The sequence below is a fragment of the Mustela nigripes genome, unplaced genomic scaffold, assembly GCF_022355385.1.
Source record: "Mustela nigripes isolate SB6536 unplaced genomic scaffold, MUSNIG.SB6536 HiC_scaffold_675, whole genome shotgun sequence".
NCBI lineage: Eukaryota > Metazoa > Chordata > Mammalia > Carnivora > Mustelidae > Mustela > Mustela nigripes.
In genome coordinates, this window is record NW_026740082.1 from 2,304 (window position 1) to 24,721 (window position 22,418).

Genomic DNA, 22,418 nt, shown 5'->3' on the forward strand with positions numbered 1-22,418 from the left:
GGTAGCATTTCTAATGAATAATTGGGTTTTATATCACACCTCTTTCTCATGAGTGAATTTGTAACAAGGTTCATTTAAAATAAGGCACAGAACATGTGCCTTTCCTTCGTTGGTTTAAATGGTTAATCAATAATGACTCAGATACAAAGTACTAGGACTCCTAGGGGAATACCATGGTTTTAGGACAGGTGCTCTCAACCATTGTTCTTTTTTCTTCTTTTTCTGAAGGAGGATCCCTCATGTTACAGGGGAAAAGAAAGGACTAGAGAGTCCAGTGAACAAAATAGTAATGACTTTTAAAAACTGAGAGGTAGAAAATAGTCAAATGGTAACACCTTGCAATTACAAAAGTACACATCAGTTCATAAATATAAAACCTTAATTCTAAAAAGGTAGTTAGTGGAAGACAGGCAGTAATTAAGAATAGTTAACATAGCTCAGTATTTAACACTGATGATACACTGGCAGGAAAGCAACCTTTTTGAGTATTATGGAAATTCCAACCGCCTGCATGCACGCATATAGGGTAAGAGTTTGTAAAGGTGCCAAGAGTTGGTGGCATCACACAACTGAGTGGAGTACTGAATTAGAATTCTCAGTTATTTGTGGTAATGCAATAATCTTAGTCTATGAATACCAAATTTAGTAAGTCTTAATAACTCATTCAGCAGGTTCCTACTAAGAAGCACACAGTTGTCAGTAAAAATGAATCTATGAAATTGGGCTCATTCATATGTAACTATAAAACTATGAGCCTTGCATTTTTCCATGAAGAAAGTTCTCAAAGCCATGAATTTGCTTTAGATCAAGACTGATTTAGGGAACCCAGTGGCTGACATAGAGCTCAAAATACACAATGTAGTGGATGCAACTAAAATACACAGAAAAACAAGCATGTGTGATTAATATCTGATTTCATAAAAATATATAAAGTACAATCTCATTTATCTAATTTTGTGATATATTACATTTTAGACAGCATGGATTGATTCCTCAAATCTTATAATGAATTCATTCCTTTAATCACTTCAGTGATATTATTAAAATTGGTTTTGATTCATAAAAACCTTACTAAATTACTACAAAAACATTTCAATGGTCTTTGTTGATCTTTAAGATTTTTATTTGACAGAGCAATAGAGATCGCAAGTGAGCACAAGCATGGGGAGCAGCAGAGGGAGAGGGAGAAGCAGGCTCCCCATTGAGCAGGGAGCCCAAAGCGGGGCTATCTCAGGACCCTGGGATCATGACATGAGCCAAAGGCAGATGCTTAACCAACTGAGCCACCCAGGGATCCCCATCTTTGTTGATCTTTAGATATACAAATTTACAAATGAAAGGTATATATTATTTTTATAGTAAAGGTGGTCGTACTACAGCAAACATTCTAAACTTTTAACTGATTTTAGAAATAATTTCAGCTATGAACATAAAAAACCTATGTAAAGTTTGTATTTCACTTAGGAGCAAGAATAAAACTGTGTGGTGCACTATACTGTGTCAGGGTCAAATGCAGTGGCAGAGTTAGGATTCGACAGAATTAAGAGAAAAAGGCCTGCAGAAAAGATTAGGTAAGCCATTTTAAAAAAAAAGAGAGGGCCATTTTTAGCCAATGAAAGCATGGTGTCCACTTGTGAATGGCATGGTGTGGGTGAAGTTAAGTAGGGTTGGTAGAGGATTCAGAGAAATAAGGGAACTTGGGGAGATGCAAAAGGACTTTGAAAATGCCTGGCATCTTCCAGAGGATAAAATTAGAAAAATCTTGTCCTTAATTCTAATAATTTCTGATTTACTGACTTCTGGCAGCAAATGTGAAGGACACAAATTACTGCAGAATAACTGAAATATTTAGTATACCTGGTATTACAGCACCCTCTATCACATGATCATACACAGAACATTTATACGTGGTAGTCACTTTAATGTGGGAATATTCATTTATGTACAACTTTCCTGGTTCTAAGGCTTACTTACTACTTTCCAGCAAAGGGGTCAAAGGCCTACACATTTCTCCAGTTCTAGTATCATCACTGTCTCTCCTGTAATAGCAAAGAACATCAATGACAAAGCAATCCTGAACTCTAAACTCTTCCAGGTTCTAGGACCAATACCTTAAATATCAGGGGAGAATTTATCAAAGCTATAATTATCCAGCTGTACTCCCAGTCCCTCCCAGTTAGATACGTGGGAGGTTAAGGCCAATCTGCTTAAGAAACCTTTCAGGGACTTCTGATGGATGCTCAAGTTGAAGAACCACAGCCCTTTTATGGAAGAATTGAGTCAAGTTAATACACGCTACTGTACAAATTCTAAAGGAAACATCTCACTTTCATTATATACTTTGATATTCAGCTAAAACCCCATTCCAATAAAACACCAAGAACAATCTTGTGCTAGCTACCGAAAATTGTCAGGCCTACAAGCTTCCAGGGAAATCTTACGAATGCATTATCAGGCAAGACATTTACCTCCATTTGCTGACTTTGGGGAATTTATGTTTCCTCTCGAGTTATTTAAAAGAAATATGCCATGCAAACAATTCTATATTCAGCCTGAGCATCTCTTGAGGCTATGACTGGGAAATTTCCTTAGCCTGTTTTGTTTTTGTTTTTTTAATGTTTCAAGTTTTTATTTAAATTCTAGTTAGTTAACATATAGTGTAACATTAGTGTCAAAAGTGGAATTAAGCGATTCTAGCCTGTTTTGAAAACAACTTATCTACCAGATTTTACGCTTCTCGGTGGGCTCCAAACGCTTTGCAACAGTGGTTTAATACGTGGAAAGGAACAAAAGCTTTTATTATCAGAGGACAACCTAAGCCACAAAGCCTGAGCCATCGTCCCAGCAAATGAGAAACAGAGGCCCCCATTCCTGACAAACTTAAGAAATTCAAGCGGGGATGACTGGGAATAGTTAAGGAACAAGATACATGGAAGCATAAAAACACAGAAACCTTTTTTCTGAGCTTAAAACTAGAGAAAGAAATACGTTTCCTCTCTATTTTGGGAGTACCCCGCTACTCCTACACGCAACCTCCTCTTCAAAGTCCTGCGAAGTACCGCCTGCGCGGGAACCGGCAGGGCGGAGACTGGGGTGCCTCCCTTCCGTGGGGCGAGGGGGAAAAACACGCCGGGGCCGCGATTTCTCTGGAAGGTTCCGAAAGAAAGGTGCGCGCGCCCCCTTCGCAGGCGGCGGGAGACGCGGCACCAGATGGCGCTGCCGCACTGAGAGCTGGAGCCTGGGTGACTAGGGGGACGGGAAGAGGCGTCACCGGATCCTTCCCTTCGTGTCCCTCGCCGGAAATGCGCCCTGGCGCCAGCCTCTGGTCCCGGATATTAAGACTTCTGCAGAGTTCCCGCGTGGGGGCGGGACTAGGACCGGAACCGAACTGCGACCGTCGGTCCTCGGGGCGGAAGCCCCGGGCGGTGCCAGAGGGAGCTGCCTTGTGGTGCGCGCGCCTCTCCCAGGCGGGAGCGCGGGGCTGGGGGAGGTGGGGCGGAGGAACGTGAGGGGCGGGGCCTCGCCGTGCGCGTGCGCACTTTCGGGACGTAGTCGCCGCTGGCGTGTGCGTCTTTTTCTCCATTTTTGCACGTTCGCTGGCCTGGCGAGGCGGAAGTGGTGACGTAGTGGGTTGCCCCCACCCGGCCCCCTACTCCCGCCCACAGGGTTTGGGTTTCTAGCTGTGAGTCAGGTTTCTGGAAATCTTTGTGGAAAGTTAATGGTATATGAGGTAAAAATTCGAGCTGTATTTTCCTCTTGACTCTAAAACGATCCACATGTTTGCCGGGTGCGGTCCCAGTTCTGGTATGGACCCAGCCTTCCCCTCTAAGTCTCTGGGTCGGCTTGATCCACCCACTGTTTCTTTAAGTATCAATCGTGAAGAGGCCGTAGGGGTGTCACAAGGAAAGGGACTCCGGCAAATAGACTACTCCCGTGGAACCCCAAAAAATTCATTAAGGAAGAGTCCGTTTGCTTTTTAACAGTGCTTCTCGGGAATTGGAGGAGTTCAGTCGACTTCCTTTTTCTGTTTTTGTCAGCGTAAACATTTTATATTGGACTTTGTGTGGTGTAGTCTTGATCTGGATCATACTTTGTTAACTAAAGGAAGGCTGCTTGTACAAAGGGTTCCGGAGGAAGATTCTGCCGTTTCCCCATGTTTTGCAAAGTAGAGAGGCAAACCACTTTTATGTATGGACAGACCTCAGTAACGAATGAAAAGGGCACCAGATTGGTTTTGTTTTTAGATGCGGCGTGGAAACCACTACGACGTTGGAGAAATCAATCTGTATCCATCCTCATTCTCCATTAATTTTAGACTGTAATTCTTAAAGTGTCAGCTTGCAAGGTGACTGGTTCTCCCAAGAAATTCATTCCGTTTTGGTAAACACTTGGGCTTCTGTATTTCAGAACGCTTTCTTTTCTGTGGCCCACATAAGAACTGAGTACTTGGGAAAGCCAGAGGGAAAGGAATAGAAACTTAAGTGGATATACTGAGAGAAACAGGTGGACTGGAGAAGGCAAGAAAGTTAGATTGTCTCTAATTGCTAAATAAGGCCGTTTTACTGTTTCTCAATAAAATCTTTTGGATGGTCTTGGTAGCAGGTGTGAAAGAATCTGTTGTGGCTTGAGGAGTGCCATGACATATGTTTATATGAAAATCCAAGAAAAAAAAATGTGAGCAACATTGCAGTATCATTAGGCTGACTAGAAATAGGACAAACAGATTGCTTCTCGGCCTTTTGGCTAAGATCAAGTGTAGAAATAGGACAAACAGGAGGCAAGACATCCAGGAAAAATTTTAAAAGAATAAAAATAATATGGTAGATATTGGAAAACGTGAAAGAGAAAGTCAGAGTCAAAGTTGTGAAAATGTGGAAAGAGGCATATTTGGAAGATAGGGAAAAACAGTTTTAGCTCTCAACTTGAATGTGTAGAATAAGGGATAAATTTTTTATTAGACGTATCAGCTTTGGAAATATTGCATGTAGTTGAAAGAGTGTTTCATTTTGCCACCATTATATCAGTAATTTCCACTAACATGCTTCTTCATAGTTTAAAAAATGCATCAATTTTATTTATTTAGTTTCACAAATAGCATTTAAATCATTTGTCAGCCAATACCTCAATTCTTGTCTCTTACTACTGCTTGCCCGCAAAACCTGGCTCTTGGATGAACTCATGCATTTATATTTTCTGTGCTTGCACCCAGAGCTCAACAACTGGAATAACTAACAACGATCTCACACTTAGATGGGCTCTCCACATTGTACAGTCATCCAACTACTTTTCTTTATAGTTACTTTGCTGTCTTCTGGAAACCAAATATTTCATTATTATTCTTACTTTCTCAAATCACCAGCTGCCTCTTCAACCAATGACTTTGCTTCATACTTTATTAAAAAATAAAATCGTGAGCGTAGGCCAAGAATTCTCTTTTTTCCACCATCTACTCTACCTGCACCTGTACGTTTTGAACATCTTCCATCTAGTTTAAAAGGATGGTGGATCTTTCTATCAAATGCAAACACTTGATTCTATTTGTCTTTTGTTTTAGCAAGTTGAGTGGTTGTATGGTGTTTTATTTTGGTGAAGTGTGTTTGAAATTTTGCCCATTTTTATTTATTTTTTATTTTTTTTTCTTAAAGATTTTATTTATTTATTTGATAGAGAGAGATCACAAGTAGGCAGAGAGGCAGGCAGAGAGAGAGGAGGAAGCAGGCTCCCCACTGAGCAGAGAGCCCAATGCGGGACTCAATCCCAGGACCCTGAGATCATGACCCAAGCCGAAGGCAGCGACTTAACCCACTGAGCCACCCAGGCGCCCCTGCCCATTTTTAAAATGCAGTTTTTCTTGTAATTGAGTTGTAGGAGTTGTTTATGGATTATGTACATTATTTTCTTTATTGTTTATTGTTTTGTGATAAGAGCACTCTTTACATAAGATCTACCCTCTTAACAAATTTTTGAGTATATAATACATTTTTGTACTGTCAGCACTGTGCTGTAATCTTATTGTATAACCAACTTTGTATCCTCTGACTAATACTTCTCCATTTCTCCTTCCCCTTGTACACATATTTTTTGTCAAAGTGTATGTTGTGAATGGTTTTCTACCAGTTTGTGGCCTGTCTTTTCATTTTTTTAAGAGTGTATTTTGAAGAGCATTTTTTGTAAGTTGTATTTTTCTAGGAATTTGTACATATTATCCAAAAATTAAAATTCATTAGCATAAAGCTATAAATAAAATCCTATTGTGCTTTTAATATTCACAATTACATTTAAGCTGATCATCATCAAAGGTTAGCTCATCTGTATGGTATAACAATAGGAATTGATATTCATAATTTTCAAAATGAGAATCCAGTTATTCTAGCAGGATTTGATGAAAGGATTATCCTTTTCCCCCAGTGAATTACTTTGGTATCTGTCTGATTATCTGAATATGTATTCAGTTCATTGATAAATATATGTCTATCCTTATGCCGTCCTATCCACTTCCTTTTTTCTCAAAATTGTTTTGGTCATTCTGATTCCTTTTGCATTGTAGTATAAATTTTAGAATTGGCATTTTAATTTCTGAAAGAGACTGCTAGGATTTTGATTGAGATTCTGGGAATCTTCTGATCAGTCTGGTGAGAACTGACATCTTAAGAGTTTTTAATTCTATAATCATGGCATATCTCTCCATTTGTCTTGGGCTTTAATCTCTATGTGATTTTCAGCATACAAGTCTTGCACATCTATTGTTAAGTTTTTTCCTAAGTATTTATTTTTTTTATTTTATTATAAATGTATTATTTATTTTTTAATTTAATTTAATTTTATAGATGTATTATTTAAATTTAAGTTTCTGGTTTTGATTTCCATTTGTGATAGAAATTTCCAAATCAAATCTCCATTTGACTCTTTTAGATTCTACATCTCTTGTGAAAACATAGACTAGTGAAAACTAGTCTATGAAAACATAGACTAGTGAAAACTAGTCTATGCCTAGTAACTCCAATATGTAAATCATCTATGTATCTTGCTTCTATTGTCTTTTTCTTTTTCCTGTTTCCTGATGTGCCCAGAAGTTCTTAATGGAATGTTATCTTTGTTTATGAAAAAATTAGAGTCTGAGGAATGTTTTTTACTTACATGAAAGATTTTACTTTTTCTTCTGTCAAGAAGGTAGGTCAGGGATAGAGTGCCTTAATCTGTTTGGTTTTCAGTCTGTTAGGTCTGGTCTATTTTAGATCCCTCCTTATTCCTATGATGGCCCTTTTCTGTGTCTCAACTGAAAGCCTGAGGTATTTTCATTTTTTTTAAGTCTTTTTTTTTTTTTTTTTAAAGATTCTCTTTATTTATTTGAGAGAAAGAAAATAAGTGAGAGAGAGAGAGCACAGGCCAGGGGGGAGAAACAGAGGAAGAAGCAGACTCCCTGCTGAGCAGGGAGCTGATGTGGTGCTTCATCCCAAGGCCCTGAGATCATGACCAAAGGCAGATGCTTAACTGACTGAGCCACCCAGGCACCCCCTGGGGTATTTTCAAAGGCCATTCCTCATTGGTTGTCCTTGAACTGCAGTTTTTATTTTCTCAGCACCGTGGGACTCCCAAAAGCTATTCTTGGCTTCTCTACTTCTTAGCAGCCATGTTCTGAGTGACTTCCAGCCTCGGGAATACCTTCCAAATTGGCAAATAAGTCAAAGGGAAAAACAGCTGAATGTGGGAACACTTCTCTATACCTTCTCTCCAGGATCTTGTCCTCTCAAGATAGCATCAAAAGATCCTTCTTGTATTTTTAACCAGCTTTTTTAGTTCCTCATTAAGAGGGCCTGATTAAGAAAGAAAGAAAGAACGAAAGAAAGAAAGAAAACAAAAGAAGTACATCATTGGTATAAGTGGAAGACCCTCTTAACTTAAGAAGTCTCAAAGATGAAGAGTGCCTGGGTGTCTCAGTTGGTTAAGCGGCTGCCTTCAGCTCAGGTCATGATCATAGGGTCCTGGGATGGAGCCCCCTGCCTGGCTTTCCCTCTCCTCCCCACTTGTGCTCTCTCTGTTTCTCTTCCTCTCAAATAAATAAAATTAAAAAGTCTCAGTGATTTTTCCTGTATCAGTGTTAACCATTTCTTGTCCCCAAACACCAGAAACAATGCAGGAGACACATCAATGGCTTTCTGTCTTGCTTCTGGAAGTGTCTCTAGGGCCTCCTAGAGGTGATACCCACATTTGCCACAGATGGGTTCCTAGGAAATACCCTTACTTCTCTTCAGAGTTTGCCTATCCATGTCTTCTGCTCTCTGTTCCTTCTACCAAGGGTCCCAAGGCAGTTTTGTTTTCACATAAACCAAGCACAACTTGCTGTAGCTATGAATTCAGTCTGTCGCCTTTGGTATTCTTAACAATACAAAAATATATTCCAGTCTAGACAGGAAGAAGTGCATCCCTTTATTTTTATAGATACCAGTAAAGAGATAGACACTCCCCAAACAGAAAATGGATTTGATTTCTTATTGTAATTTCAAGCAATAATTATGTAAAACATTGTCCACTAGCTAATGGGTGTGAGAAAGGTCAGAATAGGCAGGACTTAATCCATTCTCCACTTCTTGGTGGATTAAATTATTTAAGTTTTGTAAGCCTCAGTTCCCTAATTTGAAAAACAAAATGTCTGCTTTCTAGGGTGATTGTTGGGTTTAAAAAGATACTATTTATAAAGTGTCTCATACATGATAAGTTCTATTATTATGTATAAAACTATTTTTATAGACTTCAGGTATTTGTTCGTATGGCAGCACTGTTTCAGAACCCACAATATTTTGAGATTTCTGCTTATCACATAGTTTGCTTTATTCAGTAAACATTGATTGATCCTCTGTTGAATACTGAACACGGCACTAGGATGCAAAAACTATGAAACAACTTGCCTCAGAGTTCTGTAAACATAGCTTGTCCATTTTATCAAAAGCCACAGTCAGAACTGTTCCAAAACAGGTTCATCTCCCATAGTGTTCAAGTATAATACTTTGTGATTTTGTTCTCTCGCTGCTATTTAATGAATCCTGAAATAGTTTTTGTTGCCTAAAATAAAATTTGATAGAGTTTAACTTAGACTAAAATTTAATATAAAACAGCTCTAATATGAATAATTTCCAAGGGAATTTTATTATTAACAAACCAATGGAACACTATTGTGAGGCAGTTTTGCTTAGAAAACTATATAACACAATGGAACATGAGCTCAGCTTTAGTGTATTAATAATTAGCCTGACTCATCCAAAGACTGGAGGATAGGCTATTATCAAACATCATGGGAAGTTCTGTTCAATGTGCTGGCAGAGGGCTTTCTTCTTTCTTTAAAGGGGAAAACCAATTTATTTTATAGTTGAATGTCTATTAAAAGAACTATTTGCTGGTTTTTCCATTTTATCCCTTCTCTTCAGATTGTTCTAGCTCTGACACAGTTGTAAGACCCTTGAATACAGACACTTGTCCTCGGGTTTTATCATGTCACCTCTCATATCCATTTCTAAGGTCTACCTACTTAATTTCTATTTTATCAAGGGAGCATAACAGTTAAGCAGTGTATATGAACTGAGTAATTTTATAAGATACTCAGATCCAGTAAGAAATTCTCCTGTGATAAGAAAACACCATTCAAAATGAAATACTCGATTTTCTGAATATTATTATTATTATTTGGTGCTGTTTTATTTTCCTAATCCATAGAATAGACACATATAGCTTGGAACAGATAAAATAAGAAAATTTCTTATAATATTAACTGTAAAATTATCCAAATTATGTTTCACTAATTAAATTTCCTAATTTCCTTGCTCTAAAAATCATGTACAAAGAAGTAATGGCAACACAAGTTAGTCATCTTATTTACCATTTCAGTCTTGCCTCACCATTTTTTTTCCTACATTTGAGTTCCCAGTTCTCTAAATGTATTACGAGGGTTTCACATTTAATTAAATCTATTCTATAATTGGGCAAACTTGAATTATTTGAGATTCTTTTGGAACAGTCTTATATTGAATTCATTTATATGCACATACAAAAAATTAAATGTCAAGGCTAGAGTGGCTTTCCCATAACCCTGCTCTATTAATGTCTTAAAAATTACCAAATGCTCTTATACCAGATCATGATGAGGTCAAGCTGGAGTGTTAAATCTGACCTCTATGTATTCTATAAGGGATTGCTCAGTCCTATTACAATCCAGTAGTTTAAGTATAGATTTTCTGGCAGTCATCTTGCCTTTTATAATGGACTTAGATGGAACAGTACAACAAATGTGCCTTTTACTACTCTGAATGGGGTTATTGTAGAGATAGAAGAAGAAGCCATAAATAAGGGTGCAACATTTCCTTTATTGCCAAAACACAAATAGTCACATTGAGAATTGGAACATACTTACTTCGGCTTTTGTAATAAGAGAAAGAATATAAGTTTTCTATGTTCAAAATAAAGTTGACCTTAGTATATAACAACCACTATAGTCTAAGAAGTATCTCTCTACCCTACCTCCCTTTGGAGCAGCCCATTGTCCTATCCCTTTAATTCACACAATTGAATTATTTTTAAAATTAAAACAAAAAACTGATATTTTCTTTCGATTATCAGCTTCTTGAAATTTTGTTTTTAAATTACTAAAAATCAATTATATCCTTAATCAATTGCCTTTTCTTTTCTGTGGTAAAACATAAAATACAAGTGTATTTTAGTTAAATATATTAATTTGAAATTCTTATAGTTCAAAAATAATTCCACATGACTCTCTTGAACTGCTTTTAAATTATAAGTAATTGTTATTATGATTAAATATTTAATTATCTATGCCACACTGCTTTTAAATCATCGATACAAATGTTCACATGATGACTTGGTGCTAAAATTTCCAGTTAGTGCCTTTTTTTTCCTTTGGTTTTTATTTTTGGTCACTCATTCAGTTTACATGATAGTGAAAACCCATTTTTGTTTCTTGTATTTTGTCTGGAATTTAGAAAAGATACTTGATTAGAAAAGAAAAACAATTTCTTTTTTTAGAAAAGAAAACAATGCATTTTAATTTTCCCTACTGTCTATTTTTGGGCTGTTTTGTTTGGATGGTGGAGTAACACAATTTATAGATTAATGAAAGAAAATTCAGTTTTTATAAAATAATGTTAAAACAGACACAATCCCTACCCTCATGATGTTTACAGAAGACAATGATTAGGTTAAGAAGAAGGTAAATATATCTGAAGACATGGAAATCTTTTTCAACAGTATTTCAACAGTGGATTGTATGAATAAAAGAAATATATTAGAAAAGAAAATGTTCTTTTCTGCCTACGTAACAGTACACATGATCCTAGAATAGAGGCATGAAAAATGCATGAAAAAAGTCAGGCATATGGTTTCAAACATCTTTAAACCAAGGATTACATGATTAAATTAAGTGATTAAAAAACAAAAGACCTTTTAAAAAATGTTGAATTCTAATACCTCAGGAATTATGTTTAAATCCAAGGGAAAACATGCCCTTCTCTTTTTCAGCTATTTTCCTTGTTTGTTTCAGAACACTCTCACATAGCTTAAAGACAATTTTATATATCATCATTTGTTGTGATGATGTACCATCAAACAGTGAAGTCAGTTGACTCTCACTGAGCTTGCGTACCATTCCAAAGAAGAGATGCTGATACCCCCAGATAATGTAATTTTTAAAGGCCTAATCTTTTATGGTAGGAGATTCCAAGATGTAAAACAAAGTGACATTGTATTGGTAATGAGAAGTCCAAGACTAGAAAATTAAGTAAAGAGCTGACTAGGTAAATAGAATGTACTACTTCAGGGCTGCTGTTTGGCTTTTCTTGCCTGCCCCAAGGCATTCTTGTTGTGATGTATTAAATCCACTTACCTGTACTCATTGATCAGTAACAAATTATTCAAAAATTGTAAGTACAAAGTTCTTATATTTTGATGAATATGAAGTAAATATAAAATATATCCTTACTTTCTAGTAACTTTGAGAATAATTGGAGACATTCATCCAATGAGAAATACCTTGTGGTCAAGAAATACTTGTGATCAAGTAAGAGATGATATCTCGGACTATGATAGCAAAGAAGGGCACTGATCATGAGAGCCATTGTTTGTTAAGGGCCTAGCATGTGTGTAGGGCTTTCCTCCAGAGCTGGACAGTGTTGAAAGGTTTGGGGGAAAAGATCCAAGTTTACATGGCCAGTAGTGTAGTAATCTGGAATTGGCATTCTTGGGGCTTGACTGGTATTTAAGACAGGCTCTTTAAATTCCTCTGCCTGGAATATTCAACTACTCCAAGCACTCCAAGTTGGGCCTTTTCCCCTAACTGACCACTTAAGACTTCAAGCAACATTTAGCTGTGGCATCTGGTGAGTTCACGTCACCCAGATTCATTCTTCAGAGATCTCAAAAAAGTGGTTCTTTCCTTTAAGTATATCTCTTGGCAATGTAATCCTTTCTAAGAGACTTTTTTGCAGGTTTCTTCATCTGAAAGGTGTGCATCTGGTCCACACAAGCACTTGTCCTTCCTTGGCTAAGTTGTACATGGGAGTACAGTGAGTTCCTAACATGGCCCTATCTCTCTGCTCTGCTGCCTTAAGTGAACATGGGCATTTCTATGCTTACATTCCTTTTACCTGAATCAGACACCAGATATGAATCAGACTAATTCATAATTCCATGAGATACAAGGAAACAGTTGCTCCGAAGTACAACTTTTTTGATAACCCAAGTAACATAAATTTCTCTCCTCTGTTTTCATGAAAAGAATTGTATACACACATCACACTTTATTCAAAACTCAGTTCCAGAGGTATGAAGAGCTTAAGAGTGAAAGCAAAGCTTGAAAATTTTGGAATGTTTTTAGGACTTCAAAATAGAATTTCTTAAAATATATTTTTAAAAGCCACAAAAGAAGAAGAAAACTAAATGAAGTGATCAGAAGAAATTCAAAAATTATAATTCAGAAAACTTTTCTGAGATAAAAGTGATTTGAAGTTAAATGTTGAAAGAGCTCACCATACACTTAAGAATATCAACCCAGAATGACACACCCAAAGATGTTCTAGTACAATTAATGGGTTTAAGAGAAAAAATATTCTTTGACTGGAGGAACATGCAATTTATTGGAGATTATAATTAAATAATCATACTTTTCAAGAGCAGCTCTGTTCAAATAAAACAAAATTCTCTCATTTCTTTCCTTTAGATTCTGAAGGAAAGAAGACATGAGCCAAGCATTTTGTATTAAGTGAAATTGACTTTCAAGTGAAAAGAGTGCCAGGAGTCTTCAGCTCTTTCTGAAGAATCTACTAGAGATTGAGCTTCAGGTAACCTAATGACCCGAGAGTTTTCATCAGAAGGAATGATGGGCATTGAATATGGAGTTCTTAGTAGGACTAAGACAAAATGAAGGCTAAGAGAATGAGAGTATAGTACATAATAGCTAAAAATGTAGGAAGGGATAAAAAATTGGGGAGAGCATATGCAAAAAAAAATTTAAGTGTTTTTAGTACTCTTGTGGTAGTAGTATTAATATTGTTAATTTGAGACTATTCTACATGTAATATGAGTTTAAAACAAATGAGTGATTATGGGATTTTCTATTCTATCATAGCCTGTGTCCTTGGGAATCAATGTTCTCAGTGTAGAAGGAAGGGGAAACAAATGTAATAACTGAGAGATTAAATAATCCTAAATTTGAATTGTAAGTATCAATATGAACTCATGAAGTATTTCTCTCTTTCCTTGTGGAAAGCAACTAGAAACTAATCACCAACCCAGTAGTAATGAGTATTGTATCCTTGTTGTGTAGATTGTATTCTTGGAATACAATTTCTCATTAAAAGAAATCAGAGCTTCTTGAAAAGTTTCTAGCTCTAGATGTGGGGGATGAAATGTACAAGATAAACCTAAAATAGCTTGACATTTCATGGCTAGGAAGCTATCAAATACTACTTGAAAAGGTTCCTATTGGCCAAAGGTTGAACAATGTAAATTTCAATCATGGGAATAATTACAGTGGTTTGAAACTCATCAAATATGTTTAAGTCCATGTGTTCATAATGGCATTTAAAAAAAATGATCACTTTCAGAGGATAATAAGAAACCAGTTTATTATCTTGAAAACTAATAATGAAGTAAAGACTTAAACATTTATCCTGCTTTCCTTTATGAACTGTGACACTGAGTAACCAAATAGTAAATGAGGGAAACATCTCTATGTGAATATATTCCAACTTATAAATGAAAAAAGAATTAAAATGTAATTATACTACAACCCTCAATAAATTCACAAATGTAGGTAGTTAGCATCAATGGCTGCTAATATAAAAAAGAAAATCAGATATATACTTCTTGATGGAAGCTCTCAGTACTACCAAGAGTCATGGAACCCAAATCGGATTCACAGTATTTCATCAGTATTTTCTGAAAATACTGATTTTCAGAAAAACAGAAGACAGGAACAAGTTGAAATGCAGTACTGAATATGCAATTTGCAAATTCTAGACTGTGGAAAACTATGATGTGTAGAAAAAACTTGGGTTTTTCAACAGGTAAACAGTAACAGAAATAAGTTATAGATTAAGAGAATTAAAAGATATCAAAAAAAATCGTATAGAGTCTGCACTAAACTTAGCATCTAGATACATTTGACTGATAAAACTAGGAAAAATGCAAGGAAATAATTTCTATAGAAGTCCATAACAGTTCCTTTTGGGAGGAAGAACTAGATTGAAATTGGTATGGAATATATTGGGGGATTTTGTTGGGGGACTAGGACAGAGTTCTGGCAAAGTTTTACCCATTGACCAGATGGTGATTAGAAGGTTCTTCACAGTTGAGTAATTCATTAAGCTATGCATTTGTTTATGTGCTTCTCTGCATTTCTAGTTGACAATAAAAACATTGTTTTGAAAAAGCATCTGCAAAAAAGGGAGGGAGCAGAGGCAAGAGAGAGTTGAATTCACATGAGAAATGTTGAGATACTGAGGCATGTTTAAATTCCTTGATATTTATATAATCTCCCTGTATTGTTTAACTTTCTCAGTTGTAAAATACAACAAGAAATCCACAGCATCCCCATTACCTACAGGAAACATAAAGACTCCTTAATATGTGGTTTCTTATTTGGGGACCCCCATTTCACTAACACACATCTTGTGTTGCTATTATCTGCCAGGTCCAGTCAGATGGAGTCAGACAAAAATCCTCACTATTCTTTGAACATTTGGTATTTCTTATGCTTTCATGTCTTTGTGATTCTCTGGCCCTGCAATAGTACTATTCTTCCTTCAAAACGCAGTTTAAAGGTTATTTTCTCTATGAACTCTTCCTTTTCCCCAGGCAAAATTATTTGCTGTTTTGTCTGTGTTCCCATGTCATTCTACACATACTTCGGTTTAAATCGTTGTAATATTATCAGTCTACATGTCTTTTTCTCCCTAGACTGGAGCTCTTCAAGGAAACATATTTACTTTTGTTTTTCCAGTGCTTGCGCAGTGCTTTGCATAGGAGTGAATGAATGAATGAATGAATGGAGACAGGAATTGAGTAGCTCCAAAGATACTTTGCCTAAGGAAGCCAGTGGATGCAGGGGTAAAATGTAGATACTGCAATCAACTATCTATAAATGACAAAGCCACAAGCCTGCTGAAGCTCGTCCTATGTGTCACTATGTCACTTTGTGTCACTATGTATGTTGTCATGCGTCTTCTGTGTTCTCACATCTTAAGCTTTGTTTTGTCACTTCTGTAACCATCTTCAGTGGATCCCAGTGAAGGATTTGAAAGAGACATTTGGGTTCTTTAGTCACCATGGCCCTTTTCCATAGACTGTAGGTGTTGGTTCTCCACTGACTTTTTTGTGGTACTTGATCCATCAGCAAGGGTGCAGTCATAGCTCTCACAGAGGCTATATATAATACAGTTAGAACTCTGGTTTCTTGAATTCCTAACAACATCTTGATAAAATGTGGGCCAAAAAATGAAAAGGGAAGTAATAAATAAAATCATATTAATAGGTCCTGTTAATAACACTATTTTAATTTCATGAGATAGCAGAGACACTGAGAACTTAAGTAACTTGCTCAGGTCACACTGCAGTAAGCAGAAAAAGCAGAACCTGAATTTAGGCAGCAAGCTGCTATTGCTACACTCAGTATAAAGCACTAAATAAATAGTAGTTATCATTCCTGTGAATCTTGTGTCTAATAGTAGGAATACAGAAAACTGGAAGGCCTCTCTCAGATGGATCTGGAATCAAGTATGTCTTTTTTAGTCTAATTTAGCAGGATAAGTAAATTAGTCCCAGTTATAGAAAGAATAGATTAGAAACATTGTAAAAAATGAATCCAATAAGAACTATTTTAGCTCAGCTCAGGAAAATTTTTAATATCTTCTTTGTGTTTTTAATGTTCCCTGAGGGTAAATTATACAAGCTTCTCTTTTGATATACAGAACACATCTACTACTTGAAAAATAAATGGCAAAGGTGACTGAGTCTATGCATAGTTTTAACCTTTGGCCCACTTCATTTATATTCGGGATCAAAAACTGAAGTTACATTATTTATGCCTACTCTTGCAACTGGATATTAAGTCAGTATTTTAAGTGTTTTAAAATATGGATGTTTCTTATAAATGTTCTTTCCTCTAAAAATTAAATGTAATGGTCTTCAACTTCCAAATCAGTTAATTAGTAAGTTTCCTCTTACAAATGAGGAAATTAAAGAATGTCATTAAAGAAGTGCATGCTGCTCTTTTAAGTAATATATAAATATTAGGATATTGTATATTATATTTTAGAAATGTCCTAGAATTTTTTGAAGAAAAGGATTATTTATCTGTCTGTATTCCCATTTTTTATTTCTTTTCTTCTGAAAAGAGTAAAATGAGTCACATAATTTTCTCTTTATCTGTCTAGGTTTGGACAGTCAACAATAGCAGACCACTTTAATTTTTGGTGTATTTGTGTAACTGTAAATATTTTAGGAATTTTTTCTTAGCTCTCTTTATATGAGATTTTGGCCCACATTATGAAGGGAATTTCCTTATTGGTTTCTTGCAATTCTATATCATGACACAATTGTAGATAGGAAAAAATGTTCAATCATTATTACATCAGTGAAGTCTAATACTCTAGGGCTAATATTTATACATGGCAACCTTTGAGAATGACTATAAGGATAGCATTTTAAAATTTCTTTTTCCAGGAGAAAAATAAATGAAAAGGCATTATTTGAATAATGTATGAACTCTGAGAAGTAAGTAATAGATAGAAAGATCTAGGGAAAAACATATTTGGAAAATCAGAAGTTACTTCCAAAAGAGCTATCATGTCTGAAGAAAAATTTTTATTCAGGTATTTCATAGTTATAAAAACATTAAATTAAACTGTTGAAATAACTTAGTTGTATTGTAGAGACTGAGATATAAAAGAAAAATTCTAATTTGAGAAAAATTCCAACTTCTTTGCTCCAAATCGGAACAAAGCCTTGTTAAATATTTCTCTGACCTTGTAATTTTTTTTTTTCCAAAGAAGGAAACAGTTCTCCTTTCTTGGGGCCACTTGGGCTTCCCATTTGTGATGGTCCTAATAAAATATTTCAAATGGTTTTCATTATTTAAAATCCTGTCACTTGATCTTCAGCACACCCAGAGCAGAGCAAATATTATCACTATTTTTTCTGTTTTCACAGGTTCATTATTCTTTTATCCATTCATTTACTTGTCATGTACTAACATAATAATAGCTATCATTAATTCATCACTTACTGTGTACCAGACCGTGTTTTAAGTGTTTTACATATACAAAGTCCCTACTGCCCAGCATTATTATTTCTAATTTTACAGAGAAGCAGCTGAAGTCCAGAGAAGTGAAGTAATTTTTTCATAAGCACATAGCTAGTGAATGGCAGAGCCCAGCTTTGAACCCTGCAGTCTAGCTCCAATGCTGGCATTTTTAATCACTCTTCTGCTCTTTTGGTATGTTAGCTTTAAAAGTCAAATAAAACTTGTGGTCTTATGAAAGACACAGGCAGAGTAAAACATGGAAACAATTACTTGTTCATTCAAATGAAGATTTACTGAGTGTTCATTCTGTTTCAGACACTGTGCTAGGTGCTTTGTAGTAAATTAGACCTACCTTGTCCTTACTCTCACAGAGCTTACAGTTTAACTTTGAAGGTGCCCATTAAACAAACAATGACGGTACTGTGAAACAAATGTTTTGACAGAGGAAGTACAGAAATCCACAGAAACCTCTCTCAGGAATGATTCAAGGTTTCCCAGAGATGGTGGTGATTAAGCTGAGATCTAACAAATGAATTGACTTTTCTGCCTTATTGTTGAGTCTGTCTAACCTAAATCCTAGGCTCTTTCCACTAGGTGATAGAAATAAAATTAGGAACAAGAAGGCTATAGTATCAGATACAATATTATTTTAAAAGTATAAGAGTATACATAGGTCTACTAATAAATTTGAAAGACTTTGTAACAGATAACACTACATAAAAATATATATTGTCAAAATTCATTCAGGAGTTACATACCAGAATAGACCAAAACCAATGTAATAAATGAAACAAGTTCTCAAAAAAAAGTACCTACCTCTAAGGGCCTGTGAGTCCTTTGAAATTTTCAAAGAATGGATAATTCTCATGCAATATAAATTTTCTGAACCTCATTTATAAAGACATGTAGCTTCCATGTTTATTTTATGAAACTAACATCTTGATACAAAAACTTGACACAGGACAAAAATGAATTTGAAAGTAAAAATGCTAAAGAAAACAACAGCTAACCAAACTGAGTAAGATTAAAAGGAATTGCTTCTCACAACCAAACATAGTTGATGCCATGCATGTAAGGATGGTTTAATAATTGTAAATATTAGTGCCCCTGGGTGGCTCAGTTAGTTAAACATCTGCCTTTGGCTTGGGTCATGATCCCAGGGTCCTAGGATCAAGCCCCACATCATGCTCCCTGCTCCATGGAGAGCCTGCTTCTCCTCCCTCTGTCTGCCACTCCCTCTGCTTGTGCTCTCTGTCTGTCAAATAAATACATAAAATCTTAAAAAAAATTATAAATATCTTAATATAGTTGATTGATATGTCCAGTTATCTAAAGGGAATTTGACGAATTCCAAGATTCATTATGATAAATAATCTTTAAAGACTTGAAAGTCACTTGGATGATATAATACAGGAATGCATGGTTGGCTTAATATAGGAGTAATATGATTTATAATTTAGGAGATTAAAGAAGAAAAATTTGATCATCTTAGTAAATGGAGGAAATGCATTCAGTAAAATTCAACATCTTTTCATACAAAAATTTTTGATCAAAAGAAAGGAACTGCCTGATTAACACAAAAACAAAACCAATACAGTTAGAGTCACACTTTAAATGAAGAAGTTTCAGAAGCATTCTCCTTAAAATCCGAAGTAAGATCATCTTTTACCATCTCTAATCAACACTGTTTAGAGGTCCTAGCCTAGTATTTAGGAAAATGAAAGGAAGAAAAGTACAAGGAATAGAAAGGAAGCAAAAGTATTATTAGTCCCAGATACAACAGTACAAAGACAACACCCCCAAGTACATAACATTAATTAAAAACCTTACATATATTTATGGATACAACATCAATTAATAAAAATCAACTGAATTTTTATGTACCAATTACAGAACATAGAAAACATAATTTAACAAAAAGATATTACTTATAACAGCTTCAAAAATATCAAGTACCTTAGCATGCACTCAGAAAGTGCTAAAAGTGGCCCTGCCTTTGCCATGGGAGTTTTAGAAAGCTGCAGAGTTCTTTTGGTCAATTCCTTCCTACAGTTTCAGGCTCATGTCCTGATCTCTACAGGTATCCATCATCTACAGGGCTAAGTGGAGCCCAAGCCTGTTAGCCAGATGAGCAAAGGCCTATGATGGTAGTGAGACTGAAGAGGACGTGGAGATGGGGCCGCAAGGATACAAAGAGAAATCTGGGAGAGTAGGGAAATCACTGAGGAGAATCAGGAGAGCTAAATGCTGTCATTTGCCATGTGAGCCTAGTCAAGAAATCATTCTCTTTAGTAATTGTTTTTTGTTTGTTTGTTTGTTTTTAAGATGTTATTTATTTGACACAGAGAGAGAGAGAGAGAGAGGCAGGAGCCCAATGCAGGGCTCAATACCAGAACTCTGGGATCATGACCTGAGCCAAAAGCAGATGCTTAAGGACTGAGCCACTCAGGTGCCCCTAGTAATTGTTTTATAAAATAAGAACAAAAAGACTCACCTCACAGAATGGCTGGGGAGAAGAAAGTGAAGTAATATATGTGAAAGTATCATACACAGGAGCTTGTATTTAACATTCTGTCAGCGAATGTCATTTTTTTCCTGGATAAGATACAGTCCCTAACGTCCTAAAGGAGAGGACTGTCCCCACCTGCTGAGTTGTAACAACAGCAACAGCAGCAGTACTCAAAGGGCTTTCATGCAATACACTGAAGCCTGATGAAATAGATGCCAGCACCATCCTCATTTTACAGATGAGCCCACAGGGAGTTGTTCCTCTACGCACCTGTCAAGTTGTCTACATTAGTGGCAGAGATCGACGTTAGCAGGAATCAGAAGGGCGTAGCCCTCATTGGTCCACCCAGTGCTGGCTCACTGCATTGTCAGCCCCACTGGCTGCCAGTTCATTGTAGTCTTACTTGTTGCTGCCTTTTTTTTTTTTTTTTTAATTTAATAAGTCATACCTTTAAAAGTCCGTGTATACTTGAAGTAAGTCATGGCCCCATTAGCTTCCTCATGGCCTTTTGTTGAGGGCAGAAGTGTTTACAAACTCTTCTATATCCTCAAACCCTTCTAGGACACATTTTTGAGTTGGTAAGCTTCCAGTGTAAAGAAAAATATCAGGTGATTGTGTTTAAAAGACAAGAATATGAAACATGTAACAGTGCCTGTCAAACATATGCTACCTACCATTATCATCACCATATCACTATTATTCTCATCATCATAGTCAATCCTTTTCACCACAGGAGAGTTGCTGCAAGCATCAAGAGTAAGAAAAATGTAATTTCCAAACAGCACATTTAATGATTCCACTCAGACTTGGCCAGATTCTTTGGACTTATATTCCATTGGTCAAATATGCCAGGCACAATGAAGTGTTCAATAAATGTCAGAAAATATTGCTTTACAGGTGAACAAATTAGTATTTGAGGAAATCAAGTCCAAGGATATATAGTTAGTATTTGGCAGTGCTACATTCATATATAATTCAGTGAGGTTTGTTTATTCTAGATCTTTTGTTCATCCCTCCCCCATGATGAGTAATTTTTACTCAATGAGTAAAATTTTAGTTAAATGAAAAATTCATACTTTTAACCTTCCCTATTTCTGTAGAACTTAATACTTGTTCCAAAAGGAACAAGTACAGACTAGGATAGAACTTTGCACTAGAGGCTGCTAGGTAACTTGTATAAGGAACTTGGACATAGAGAGATGTGGAAGGTTTCCAAGCAGTGGGAAGAATTAATCAAGACAAACTTAATTACTCCAATTCAATGAGGATTTATCCAACATTTTAGAAAAGGACTTTATATCTACAAAGTATGCTAATATATTTTCAGTAATTTTAATTCTATAGCTAACACTCAGAAATATAAATTTATAATTTGTTCCTTACTTAACAAAATATATTAACTGAGATCTTAAAGCCTTAAAGAATAATGTGAGTCTGTATGAGCCACATCTTATTATTTCCATTTTTAAAACACCTTTGGTTTTGAATTTTAGAAAGTTTTATGATATGCTAACATAGTACTATATTTTACCTTGGTAGATCAAACTAATTTTAATTTATAAATTAACATTTACAAAAAGTTCTTAGGCTTAACAAGTCTGATCACACTGAGCCTAATCATAAATGTCTTTGGAAAATTTATTAATATAGGGGAATATTCTCACAGTTTATGCTAATCTTCAAAACATATATTTTATTGACTAATTTAGATAAATTACTGCCTATGAATAATTCTTTGTATGTGAAAAATAACCCGATTAAAATTTCTTTCTACAGAATTCAATAAATCTGAAGACTAAGCTTTAAAAAAAAAATCGTCAGAAGAAAGGAATTTGTAGAAATAAAACTGGAAACATCCAGAATCTTGATGGTGTGCCAAACCAGATGTCAACGGGAGCTCGACCAAAACCCAAGGTAAGTAGCTTTATTGCAGAATATTCTGGGTGGAGTGTCATGTCCCATGCAGTAAAGTCAGCACCATGTTCGCACGTTCTCTATTAGTTTTTTGTTTTAAACTTAGATTAAGGTTGACCTGTTTTTCTTTATGACATGTTTTGTAATATATATATATATATATATATATATATATATATATATATATATATA

The 22,418-nt window shown here is 35.7% G+C and overlaps 1 long non-coding RNA gene across 2 annotated transcripts; it reads left to right on the top strand.

Moving 5' to 3' along the window:
• The first annotated feature begins 2,630 nt into the window (after positions 1-2,630).
• LOC132008690 (uncharacterized) lies at positions 2,631-22,233 on the top strand. Of its 2 annotated transcripts, none has more exons than XR_009401699.1 (3): positions 2,631-3,448; positions 13,220-13,340; positions 22,089-22,233. It is a non-coding gene; the product is annotated as an uncharacterized LOC132008690 (long non-coding RNA). The 2 variants fall into 2 exon arrangements; XR_009401698.1 differs by lacking the exon at positions 2,631-3,448 and adding an exon at positions 3,611-3,730.
• The last annotated feature ends 185 nt before the right edge of the window (positions 22,234-22,418 follow it).